This window comes from Ctenocephalides felis, unplaced genomic scaffold (assembly GCF_003426905.1).
Source record: "Ctenocephalides felis isolate EL2017-DRISC unplaced genomic scaffold, ASM342690v1 CF-g0.4_SCAFFOLD_01604, whole genome shotgun sequence".
Lineage (NCBI taxonomy): Eukaryota > Metazoa > Arthropoda > Insecta > Siphonaptera > Pulicidae > Ctenocephalides > Ctenocephalides felis.
The window spans coordinates 25,669,677-25,683,298 of NW_020537758.1; positions in this window are offsets into that span (position 1 = coordinate 25,669,677).

Consider the following 13,622-nt stretch of genomic DNA (forward strand, 5'->3'; position numbering starts at 1 on the left):
TTTATTTTTCATATTTAAATTTATATAAATATGAAATTCTATTCACGTACCTATAAATATGTAAATTCAATTTATTAATTTAATTTATATTTGAAAGCTACATATTATATATTAAAACAGGGTTTTTATTACTTTTTGATTAGTCATAATTACAATTTTGCACACAACGTTTTTTTTCATAATTAACTTCCCGTTGGGTAAGTTTATAGTAATGGTTCAAAAATCGAAATGCATATTTTTTCGTTTCCAGACCTCCTGAACAATTTGGCAAACCTTAGAAACAATTGATGTATGTGTGTGTGGGTGAAGTTTGTGTTTTGCATAGATACATTTTTTTGTCCACGATTTTGAAAGAAAACCATTCCTATTCATGGGGGACGCGCCGGTTAATTTTTGCCAAAGCCAGGTCCAGCCGTTTTGGAAATATATGAAAAATGTGCAAAAAAAATTGAAACTTAGTTATTGAGATATCGAAACATTCGATTTGAATGGTTTAAACAACACTTTACTTAAATTAACGGAGTGAAACAAACATTGATTAAATTTTTGCAAATGCAGGTCTAGTGATTTCGGAATTACAGGGGAAAAAATAAACAAATTGATTGTGGTATGAAATGATCATTACAAATCATTTTCTTTTGTTTCATATACATAAAAAATATTGATACTCTGATGACAAGTAGACAAGTGGAAAAGTAGACAGGTATACAAGCAGATAAATAGGAAAATAGATATGTAGCAGGTAAAAAGCTATAAAATATACAAGTAAACAGGTAAAAGGGTGGACGGGTAGGCAGATACAAAAGTACACAGACAGTCACTTAGGCGGTAAAACGAGTTTATAATCAAACAAGATCATATACAATTAAAATATTCATTAATTAAATCGGTTATTTACACATATCTGAAAGTTCATGCAACTTGCCTCAAGGCAAAATGCCCCTTGCACCTTGTTTATTTTTATACTGGAACTCGCGGTTGTTATTATCATTTTTTACATTTCTTCTCCGATTTATATTTGCTCCTTAATTATATTGTGCTTTCAATATTACAAATCTACAAACCTTAAAAATAATTGTTTTAAACAGATTTTTTTATTTTATTTTATATCTCTGATTGAAATGTTTAATTAAACAAATATAAATGAGTTAATAAGAGATGTAAAATACAAATTCATTAGAACTGTTTGCATTTTAAATAAAAAACTTCACTTTTTCAACCGAATATAATGACTAATGTTCTAAAAACTCTAGACAATATCCGGTGTTACATAAAACTGATCGAAAAACGAGAAAAACATAATTAACTTTACTCAGAGAACATCTAAAGTTGATTTCATGACAGTGTTTATTTTACCAAAACAAATATGCTTGTCGAACCATAATTGTTGTGGTGGAAAAAGCATACAGTTGAATTAACTTTTAGATTGATTCAATTTTAAATGCCTAAAAAAGTTTATTTTTACGCTAATCATTTGAAATAAAATTTAGAAGAATTTAGTTTTCAGGTGTTAATATACTATTTTACAATTAAAATATTAATTCATAATTTCTTTTTTTTATATTTTTCTGTTCCGAAACTCCTCGCTTTGCCGGAAGCTTCATACCATAAAATTATCTCCAAAGGTGTTTCGTTGCTCACAATTCAGAATCATTAGTTTTTGGTATAATGAACTCTGACAACATTGCAATTATTTCATTACGTGTTATTTTTTAATTGCAAAAAAGAGTACAAGTAATTTTTGAAAAAAAATTAACCGTAATCTCAGATTATCAGCGCTGGGTATAGAGGAGAACAATGGAAATATTAAATGATCAATTAAATTTAATTTAATTTAACTAAAATTTTAATTATTGAAATTATTGTTAGGCATGATACTCAAAATAAATTCTACTATTATACATTATTTTATTTTTTTAAATTTTAGTTGTATAAGGTGTCAGTGGCATTTTTCTCAAGGAAAATTGTAAAAACTCCTCGATATGTTTTTTTGAGTTTAATTGACATAAACAATATGAATTGGTTTTAACAACTTTCAAAAATGTCATGATAAAAATTTGATATTTTGACTTGAACCATTATTCCAAACTTCAATGATATTTTTAAAATTAAACCTAAATTAATGGGTCTTTTCGTAGACCCACAATATTTTAGAATGCTTTTTAAGACTGCGAACTCTATCATGAAAAGTTACATCAAAATCGTAAATAATTATATTTAATTTAATTAAAAACATATAGTATCTTTTTCTGTAATCATAAATTTTTTTTAAAACTATATAATTTTTAAGATAAACAATGATGAAACCCGACGAATCAAATCGCTTTTATATCTAATTTATATATTTTGTTATTTTCGCATGACAATTCAACAATATTTCTTTTTCCACCTTATTTAGATGGCAACCCAATGGTCTATCACCAATATGTGATAGATATTTTTATACATACCGACAGAGCGTTTTCACCTGGAAACATTTTAGATCTATATTTCCAAAATATGTAAATTCATGGATATCGGTTATTATAGTATATAGTAGGTTCATACTTTTAACATCATAATTTATAAATGTTTTATAAACATTAATTAAAATTTGTATTGACAAATCAAATAGCAATTCTAAAATGAATTAGTTTGTTTTATTATGCAATTTTGTTTTTGTTACGTATTAATATATTTTTCGTATTTCTAATTATCTGGAAACGTATATAGTACATTTAAAAGCTATGGCGTTCGATCTGAACAATGTGAATAATATGTGATTATGGTAAAAATAAAATGTATATGGAAAAAATAAAAATAGGGTTTTTATTAGTTTTTTAATAATAAAAATCATTGGTCCTTTATAATTTTGCACCCCAGTATCCTTTTTTATTAAGGACAGTGCGAATCCCGACACTTGCAAAGTGCTATTAGCATAATGAAATTACGCATTTATTTTTCCCGAGCCGCGTAATATCGTTCGGGCCGATTACAAAATAAATTTCAAATTAAATTGCCTCAACGGCGAACGCCTCCGGTCAGAAATTAATAGTTGATTTATATGTAGCGACTCTTTAGTCGATAACTAATAATTTTAACGCGCGATTATTTTAATACCGAAGGGAATTGCATCTTTGAAACGTTCTTTAATCGGGTGCGCCTTGGATTAATTAAGATTTACGCCAGATATTGCGCGACGTCCGACATCCAAATTGACCAGAGAAAACACTTTGTTTATAATTAAATTGATACATGGAGCATTACAATAATTATTTATCTTTTACGTAATTAACATATTAACTAATAATTAATCTAAAATACTTATCGTATTAACACTTTGTTTATAATTATGCTGATAGTGTTTCATTTCTTTCTTCATTTTTGACTTTCCAAAGATGAAGTTTATGTTTTTGCCAGAAAACGTAATTTAGTAATTTTATTAGAAGTTTCAAGTCGATCTGAATCGTTTGATACTAAAATTGAAAAAAGTATTTGTGTTCCAGCTGTAATTTGACCTTTTGTCGATAAATTTCTCAAAAAGGACTAAACCGATTTCGTAGGGTACTCATGGGAAAGCCCAAGGGGTCTACGACACCAAAAAGTTTGGAAACTTTCGGTCTACAGAAAAATTCTAAATAGAAAAATACAAGAATATAAAAATTCATTGAACTTTGCATAATTATATTTGTTTATTATTAAATATTAATGGAAGTACGAAGGTTAATTTATTGGAAATAGCATACTTTATTTGTAAAAAATGAAACATAAAGCATATTCATAATAATTTTTATTTTTTCTCTATAATGTTATTATATTATTTACGTTGCTTTTGTACTACTACTCTACTATAGTACTTTTATTATTTAAAAATTGATATATGAGTGTACTATATTTTATAAATTTAAATAAACATTTGATTAAATTCCTTTCTCACTTGCAATGAATTTCTTTCTTATGAATCAGCAGACCTATTCTACTTATCATAATACCTTCACCACCTTAATTTCCAAAGGCCATTATTTCAATGTGGGTGATCTGATCACATTCCTTCTGTAATGGATATTTATAACATTCGATTTTGACTCTCTTCTAGTAGTAGGCAGAGATCAATTTTATAAAATGGACAAATTACAAAACATTAACGAAGACTTTGAACAATAGAACACGTAGAACAACCGCGAGGTTTTGTGTTTGAATTAAAACGAAAATTTCATCTTGTATTTGCTCTGTCATGCAGTGTTAATTAAATCCCGCTGTTTTTGGTCCAGCGATTAAAAAAGTGATCGAAGATAAGAAACTGATATTAAGATGCAATTGGTTAGATAAATTTAATATATTAATTCAGAGTATCATTGTAAATAAAATTACTACATGCTCATATGTACATTAGAAATATAACTACTATAATTGAACGCTAGTTTTTCGGCATAATTACATTGATCTTATGATGAAGATAACTAAAATCTTGATGATCAATAGTGCATTTTTGGTGAAATTGTGAAATTGAAATTTTGAATTTTTAGTTTCAGTCATTTCAATCAATGATTTTCTCCAAAATAATCTATCGATGAACTATTGTAATGATATATCTAATTAAAAAATCTTACTTCATATGCAAATTTTATTTTGATCATGAACAAATATTGATAACATTCATTGTAATTATTGATAATAGAAAACTGGTTTTGTATAAATAATCATAAGGTAGAGCGTTAACTCTATGGACCGATTTGTTGTTTGACTTCTAAAATAATTATGGTAACAATGAAAAAGTGAGTAATTAGAAGCGTAGGTATATATGCATTTTGAAAATCAAATAATTCTGCTCAAACAAATTTTATGGCTTCGTCAAAGAGGTATAAAGATTGGACATATGTGCATTGAATTGTTATTTTATGTTAAAAAGCACAGCAAAAGTCATTATTTTTGATATTGCTTGTTTTGACAACATTATAGAATTTTGATTTAAGCACTATCTCACAAAAAAGCCATAATTATTTGGTAAATTATCCAAAAATTTGGAATGTGACGTGAAAGTTAAGCTGGACCATCGAGGGCTAGTTTTATTTCTATTATGGACAAATATGCACTTTAATTATTTTGTCAATATATTTGCTCAATATTATTATTTTGTAACTTCTATAGTCAAGTAGGCCACATTATTATAAGCCTGCTGTTGAATTTAGATATATTTTAGTTCTTTTTATCACAGCATCCAAATTATGCTACATAGTTAATTCATAACAGATCAGATGGATTCAATTAGAATTAGACGATTCAGAAGCAAATTGTGAACGGATTAATATATATTCTTGCCATATAATTATGCCAGAAATATCAAATATTTGTTTGTTTTCGGACGGGCGCAGTTGTTATTTCTATTAGTTCGTGGGATAACTAGTTTGAGCTTTTAGATTGTTTCTACAGTACCTTGAACCTGCCTTCACTCTTCCTCTTCGAGGCTTTCAAATAAAATGGGTACAACAAAAATCCATAATGATAATTTGATAAAATATTTTAATCGAGTATTCAGTTCCAGATGACCGCATTCAGATCTCATCTGGACCCATCGTCTTTGCAAAGTCATGGAGAGGTTGCCCGTTTTAATACTGATACCAGACGGTAGCTAATTAAATTTCTATAAGAACTCGCGATGTAATTTTCTCTAATCTCCGATCTACCAGTTTATTATGATTGTAATTTTGAGCTATGTGTTGACTGTAAGCACAGCCATCTTGCTCATGATATGAAACAGTTTTAATTCTTTTTAATTTTTTTTTTCAAATTATTATTAAGTGTTATTATTTTTACTTCGGCGATCGACTGATATCGTCAGTGTCGGATATTCGCTTTTTGATGGACGTCATGTTTATTATATTAATAAATTACTGTCATCGTGCACGGTAGTTTTGGATTTAATGGATTTTTGGCTTATCTGCACAATTTTTAATTGATCCTATATTACAAAAACACATAAGTGTTGGACATTGCGGCAGAATCAAAGTTTTGATCATAATTATTAAATTATTGAAGACATAATCTTAGATGTGTCATATTCAATGTAAGTCAGTGCATTTTATTTTTAAATTGAATGCTTTTTATATATGCAGTCTATTCCAAAAAGTCAATAATGTATTTATTTATGGAAGGCAATATTTGAAAATTTATAACAAAAGTATTTTCTTGTTGTTATTTGTTTTGGTTGTGAGCAATGTTGCTTAGCTTACAAGACCTTAATATAGGTTTTTTTTAAGTAAATGTTATTTAATTGTTTTTAAGATGTATTGTTAATTTTAAATTAGATTAAACATTTTCGTTTAAATAACTCTTGTAAAATCTCACACTTGTGTAAGGTAAAAAGGACCAACTGAACCTTTACACTGGCAAAGATGTGAAAGATAGTAAATGGAAAAGTAAATTAAGTTAAAAAGGCAATTTTACAAGTGATAAATAAAATAAATTTGTATTTCATGTCTGCTGCTAATACTTATTTTTGAAGAAATACCAGATCAGGGTTATTTGCAGTGTTATCACTGTAAAAATGCAATCATCGGTTGAATAATGTGGTAATTATTTTGCAAAAATCCTTTTGAAATTAAAATAAGACAGTTTGTCCCCTGGTTTACCAAAAAGGAACTAGGTTACAATTTTTTGAAAAACAACAAAAAACAATTTTCTTGAATGATGTATTAGGTAAGAGTTTTACTAAACATAGTCAAATAGTTGTTTTCACAATATAATGGCTCAAAGTCAAATTGGACTTTTGTGCCTGCCGTACTCTATATATTTCAGATATATTCACCAAATCTTAATTTATACATTCCATGTACCTTTCATGTTTTATATAATATATGCTTTATCAATTTATCTCAACAGTTTGTTTTCAATTATGACTATTGTAATTGAGTCTATAGGAAATTGTGATTTTAAAATGAATCATCATATTTTACAATGATAAATGATAAAAATGTTATTTAGAATACTGATTTTGTTACAATTATTTGTACAAATCTGCGATACTTACCGTTTATTTTAAAAAACTTTAATAACTCTTAATCCTTGTAACTACATTTCATCAGGTATAATAAACGTTTACAAGTCTTTACCTCGTACTTTCACCGATGATATCAGGGGGCTTGGAATTAAACGAGAAAATTCATTTCAGTCGGATCGATTCTGCGGTGTTGCGGGTATATTGTGCCTATAAGTTTAATAATCGGCGTTATCCTCACACGTAAATCGAATTACAGATCGGTCGCGCTCGCTCATTTCTTATGATGCAATTAAGTGGGGGCTTATTTGTGAGTTCCATTATACCGTAATAACAGCGCCAGCACCGAAAGCGCCCCGACAGCGAGGACAAGGGGGCACGGACACTGGATGACAGGGACCCATCTCGGGGGGATTATAGATTATTCTTTATTTAAATTGCTTCATAATTAAGTAACAACATTGTCGTTACAGATAATATGCATTGACTTATTATTTTGTACTGATCCAACAAGTTGCACGTATATATATTTTTTACTGAATCTGTAAGGTACTATTTGCATTTTAGGAGGCGTCCTTTAATCACATGCGCAATTTTTAAGGATTCTTTGATCCTCCCTGATAATACATGATAATAATTAAAATTACCACCCTCCCTCACACATCATCACATGCATTTTTAGTTTCTAGAAAAAATCGTAAAATTTTTGTAATTTTTTTGAGAAATTTTATATATATTTTTTAAATTGAGGTAAAAAAAAACAAAATAAGATATTTCATTTAAGACTCACGTGATTAATGGATGCCCTCGTACTACATGGTTTAGAATACTACATTCATATTAATTGGGTTTACATCAACACTAAGCCAACATGATCTTCAACGATACTAAAATATTTGTTTGTCTCGATTGGACATGTAAACCGTTCTGCATGATAATATTATAGCTACTGTTTCTCAGGTCGATGTAATAAACAGAACTGTGCAGGTGCATAATTTTTGACAGGGCAATATAAATCTTTAATAATGTTTAACAACTTTCGTGATTGCTAAATTGTTTAAATACTTACCTTGATTAATCTAAAAAAATCACACCTGTAGTTAGTTGAAACAAAACATCGAGACTAGTTGTAATATACTAGAATTATATATAGATTGAAGTAAAGAAGATTGAGTGGAATTTATATTTTGTAAGATGTGGCCAAATGTAATTTGTCACAGGAGACACTATATTTTTTATTTGTATCATGATAATAATTGTATTATTATTTTTAAGATAAATTCAAAACCTTAAATGTGGGAGGAGAAAAAAAGACCAACTGAATCTTTACCCTAGCAAAGGTGTAAATTATGAGAGAATACTAAATAAAAAAAGTAAATTGGGTTGAAAAAAACTAATTTACAAGAGATAAATTATAGAGATAGTTATTTCAATTATACTGATTAATTTTTCTGACAAAACACCTGATCAAGCAAAATTATCAAAAAATAAAAATACCAATTCAAGGTTATATGCAGTGAGATCTTTATAAAAATTGAATGAAATTTGTATTTTGGATAAATTAGATATTGTAGCTATTATCTCGTAAAATCTCTTTAAAATTAAGAAATCAAACATTGGACTCTCTTTAAAATTATATTTCTGTAATTAGGAATTGACTGGAAATTTTACTGCACCTAGTTGGATAGATGCTTGTTTGGTATATACGATTGTATATATAAAAAGTCTTATTTATAATCAGAATATATTTTAAAGTTGTCAATAAATACGTACAAATAAAAATAGCTGTTTGCAGATTCTATTGGGCATCTAGAAAGCAGAATCCGTTCCCTGTTCTTAAAATTGCTTTATATTGCATAAATATTTAATATAAATTGTGCATCATTTTCAATGTTTTATTATCGCTTATCATAGAAAATAGTGATGTACAAAGAAAATGCTATCCTATCTTAAAATAAAAAAATGATCCGCCTCTTCTCGGCGTTTCGAGTACGGATTTGATTACTGAAACACGTTGTTACGCGCCTGTTGTCTTGGTTTTGTTCTGCTATTATCTCTAAATGGACTTTATTTTACAATCTCACTTATTATACGTATAACGTGTTGCTTATAAGTATCATGACTCGTTTTTGAACTCTATTAATATTTGTTAATTAATGCAATACATCAAAATCGCTAAAAGCTTATTTTTTTCAACAACACTACCACGAGGTTATTTGAATTTCGAATAAATTATAACCTTATGCGAGATGATTATAAAGCATAAAATATATCATATCGTAAATATATCGAGTTTTATATGATAATATCGATAATGTTCGATAAATAATATGAATGCTTCGGAATTTCGTTATTGAGATGTCTGATTATTCTAGCAATGAAAATTTAAGATCTCGTAAAATAGTTTATTGCTTTTTAAATTTATTATATTTTATTTGTATTTATGCATATTTTTATCTGAATCCAAAAAATTGGCGTGAAATATATCAATTATTCATAGGTAGAATTTATAAAAATTACCAAAAAATTAGTAGTCCATTATTAATAATTTTGCATAAATATACATAATATATAGAAGTTGATCAGAGGTTTAATTTAGTATGAAGTCGAATTTATCTTGTATTTTTATAGTTTTATTGATTAGAATGCTTTCTACACTTTAAGCTATATATTTAGAATTTATAATATTTAAAATTTTCTCTATTCCTATTAAAAATAGTTAGAAAAATGCGAAAAGCAATGCGGAAGAGCATTCGAATTTTACCCTAAAAAAATGTATTGGATGTTTTAAAATAATTTACATTAAATTTTCTGGAACACTCATGATATCTAAATGCTACTAAAATTTCAGATATTCAATAGTTCGATGGATAAGATATTGTTTAATTTAACATTAGTAAAATAAAAACATGAGTAACTTAAACAAATTCTATATGAAGAACTCTATATGCGTGAATTTATTTTAATTCATTAAATATTTTTGCAATTTACGAGTTCTTTCGATTTTTAATAAGTGACTATATTAAGCATGTTTGCGTTCAATCCTTCGTCTACATTATCTTAATCTTGGTGTTCTAATGTTACATCCTAATAATATTAGCCTAATATTAGCCTAATAATATTAGTCCTCACAATCAGTGTATTAGTCCTTCTGCATGCTCGACTGTATTTTATAACACGTACGATTTATTCTTGAGACTTTTGTTTTCCATCCTAATAATTTTAGCAATAAATTTTATCAATAAATTTTCGCAAACGTTTACGAGTTTCATTCGTTCCCTTGGCGCTGCAGGAGGCCCCAGTCTCGAGAGCACCCCGAACCTATTGGGAGGCGATCCCAGGCAAAGTGGAGAGACCTTATAAGTTTAACTACGGATTTAGAGACTCATTAGTTTGATTGGCAGTTTTAATTAACATGCTGATCGGGCAAGCATCTGGCCGTTATAAATTACTCTGAATATTTTCTCGTACGCATAATTTTGTATAAAAAATGAGGATAAATAAAATTCATTTGATAATTAACGGTTACGCCCACTTTGCGTAGAAGAAATGGCGACGTGTTAAGTTATGCAGAGCCTCGGAGTAAAACTTTTGAAGAACGGCTATCAATCAAACAACATCATTTGCATTTAGTAGCAGTTTATATTAAGTTCGTGTTTTATATGGAACTTTTTTCGAAAAACAAACGCATATGATCGGCTTGTCTTAATATTCCTTGTTTGGGTATATCGTATTTAAAATTAATGCACTTTTCACACTTATTAAGAAGATATATTACAGCCAATAACACGGATACAATAACGACATGCTATTAATTTTTTATCAAGCTGTAAATATTTATATGTAACCGCATGTAAAATAAACATAAAAATGAACTTGTATGCACTAAGGGCCTTTACATACCCTTATTTACAAAAATGTGAGCTTGTTTTAATTAAATTTTATATCGCCAAACTTTGTTTACGCACTTTATTTGCGCAATTTCATACACTTCAGAAAATAAAATAAAATTTGCACATTTTTTTCTTAGTTTCGTAACAGATAAATTAAATATAATATTGTAGCTTAATTGCGCCTTAACATATGTGAACTCTGATGAGACATATATATAATATATATATATATATATATATATATATATATATATATTTAGGGTAGGGAGGGGCACAAAAGACCAATTTGACTTTAACTAATAATACATATCAAACAACACAATCCGACTATGTACAGTAAAACTCCCAGCTAATTCATAATTGTAGAAATGTGTTTTATTTGCTGTTTATAGGCGTCAGCCAAGGGGCAAACTGATCCAATGTCTTATTTTAGTTTTATATATATATATTATATATATTTATATATAATAGTATGTTTCTAGAAACGATAATGCACTTCTGATAAATTTAGAAAAGCAAATATTTGGTTCAGATTATACTCATTCCTTAGAAGATATTATTGAAGCCGTAAACGCCTTCTGCATCGCAAATGATTAATGAAGACAGCAAACAAAAAAAAAAAACTAGAACCGTTTTGTTTAACATAAATTCACCATTATTTTAAATTAAACATTCAGTTTGTTAAACAATCGTATCCAAACAAATTACGACAGGAGGGTTAACGTCCCGACGATTTATTGATAATAATCACCTCTCTCGGCCAACAATGGAGAAGAGGAAAGGATTGAATCTCGGCCGTCGGGAAAGGTACGACGCTGTTTAATATTAATATTTGTTGTTTTAATTATATGATAATTATTCAAATCAGGCGGCACTGTTTATTTGTTTAGAAAAATCCAATCGACGTTCTTAATCGCATTATGTATAATTATATGCATTAAATTTTGATTGTATACCATTATTTGTAATTAGCGTCCGAACGCTTAATGAGGCGTGGGGCTAGTTAGGGCTTGATGTATGGCTCACGGTAATAGGACCACGCTTTTTTAACGCAGGAAACATTTGTATGAATTAAATAGTCTTCACGAACACACGGCCAATATAATAATAATAAATGGATTTTGAAATGGTCGGGTATCCGCTGTCATAAATCTAAATCAATATTGTATCGTGTTTTTTTTTTCAATCAAGAATCAATTTTGTTTTATTGTTTTTTATATCTATGTAAACATGTTGTGTGTACGATTATTAATGAGTTTATCATTTTCATTCTGTTTTTCTTTTGGTTTTGTTAATATGTTAGCTGCAAGCAAGATCCCCTTTGTTTTCGTTAGATAGACTGTTCATCTATTCGCACAAAATTTGTTTTAAATACCTACACAACGATTAATCAATTTGCCAGCCCAGTAAAAAGTTTTTAATTTTACGTTAATTGTAACGTGAATAACATTTAACAACAATAATCTAAATTAGAGCTTTTCCTGAGAACTAGCATGTAAAGGCTGAATTTTTCTATATTTTCAGATACTATTAAAGGATTAAAATTCAAACTTCGAATAACACATCAATTTTGAATTATTGCGGAAATATTAAAACTACTTTATTACAATCTAAATGATAATGAATAGATACAGCAATTGTAACAAAATGATTAAACAACAATTCATTAACCTGAAAAAAAGATTGTTATACTGATGTAACAGTCGCCATAACAGCTAAACTATACTGATTTTAAGATAGGGCCTAAAGAGAGAAAGACGATGTATGTGTGTTTGAATAAAATTCCATCATTATTGAGTCAGCGCCATAATTAACTAATTGCAACAAAAATGTGAAAGATACAGCGAGAGGGAAAAAAATGGTTTTGTTATAACCATGGACTGTTATTTACGCTTTTTTTGAAAACATTCTACTCAATTTAAAAATATCAAGTTAAAATCATGGACTGCTGCTATTCACGTTATTTTTCAAATTGGTGAAGTAACAAAATTATTGCTAATAAAAAAGTGGCACAACCGTACCCAGTCTCCCCTACTCAACATTAGTTTTGGGATTGATGTTTTGTTTATATATTTGTTTTACCTAAATTTAATAATTTCCATACTTAAATATTTGTTTTGGTATGAATATATTTATTATCATTTTATAAGTTAGGTATAAAAAGCTTTCAATCAGAAGTAATTATTGAATTTTTGCATAATTCAATGAGGTTGCGGCCTTTCCTAAAAAACCGTTATAGTTCATATTTGAGTTAGTTAATTTTTAATCACATATATGGTATTGATTTATATTTAGTGCCTAATAAATTATTTTCGCCATGTGATATTGTCTGATATACACACACTGCCTATATTACTAACACGAATAACAATATATACATCGCGATTATTCTGGCGCTTTTGTTTTTTTTTTTCTTTTTATTTTATTCGGCAGACGTTTTATATGTTTCTGATTTGTGTGCATTTTATATGACAGCGAAAATAAACTTCGGAATATTTTTACGATAATTTGATTTTGAACCTTGATTCTGAAAATCTCGTGGATCGTAGCGGAATGAAATTTGAAACATATAAACATAAATTTAGAAACTGAAAACATATTTTATTTAAATAAATATTCGAAAAGACTTCTGTCACTTTAAATTTTAATCGTCATCATTAGTTGTATATTAAATTTGTAGAATTATGCAAAAGTACTATACAAATACTATACAAAATTTGAAAACTCAAAAAGTAAATTTATATTAAGAGTACTTT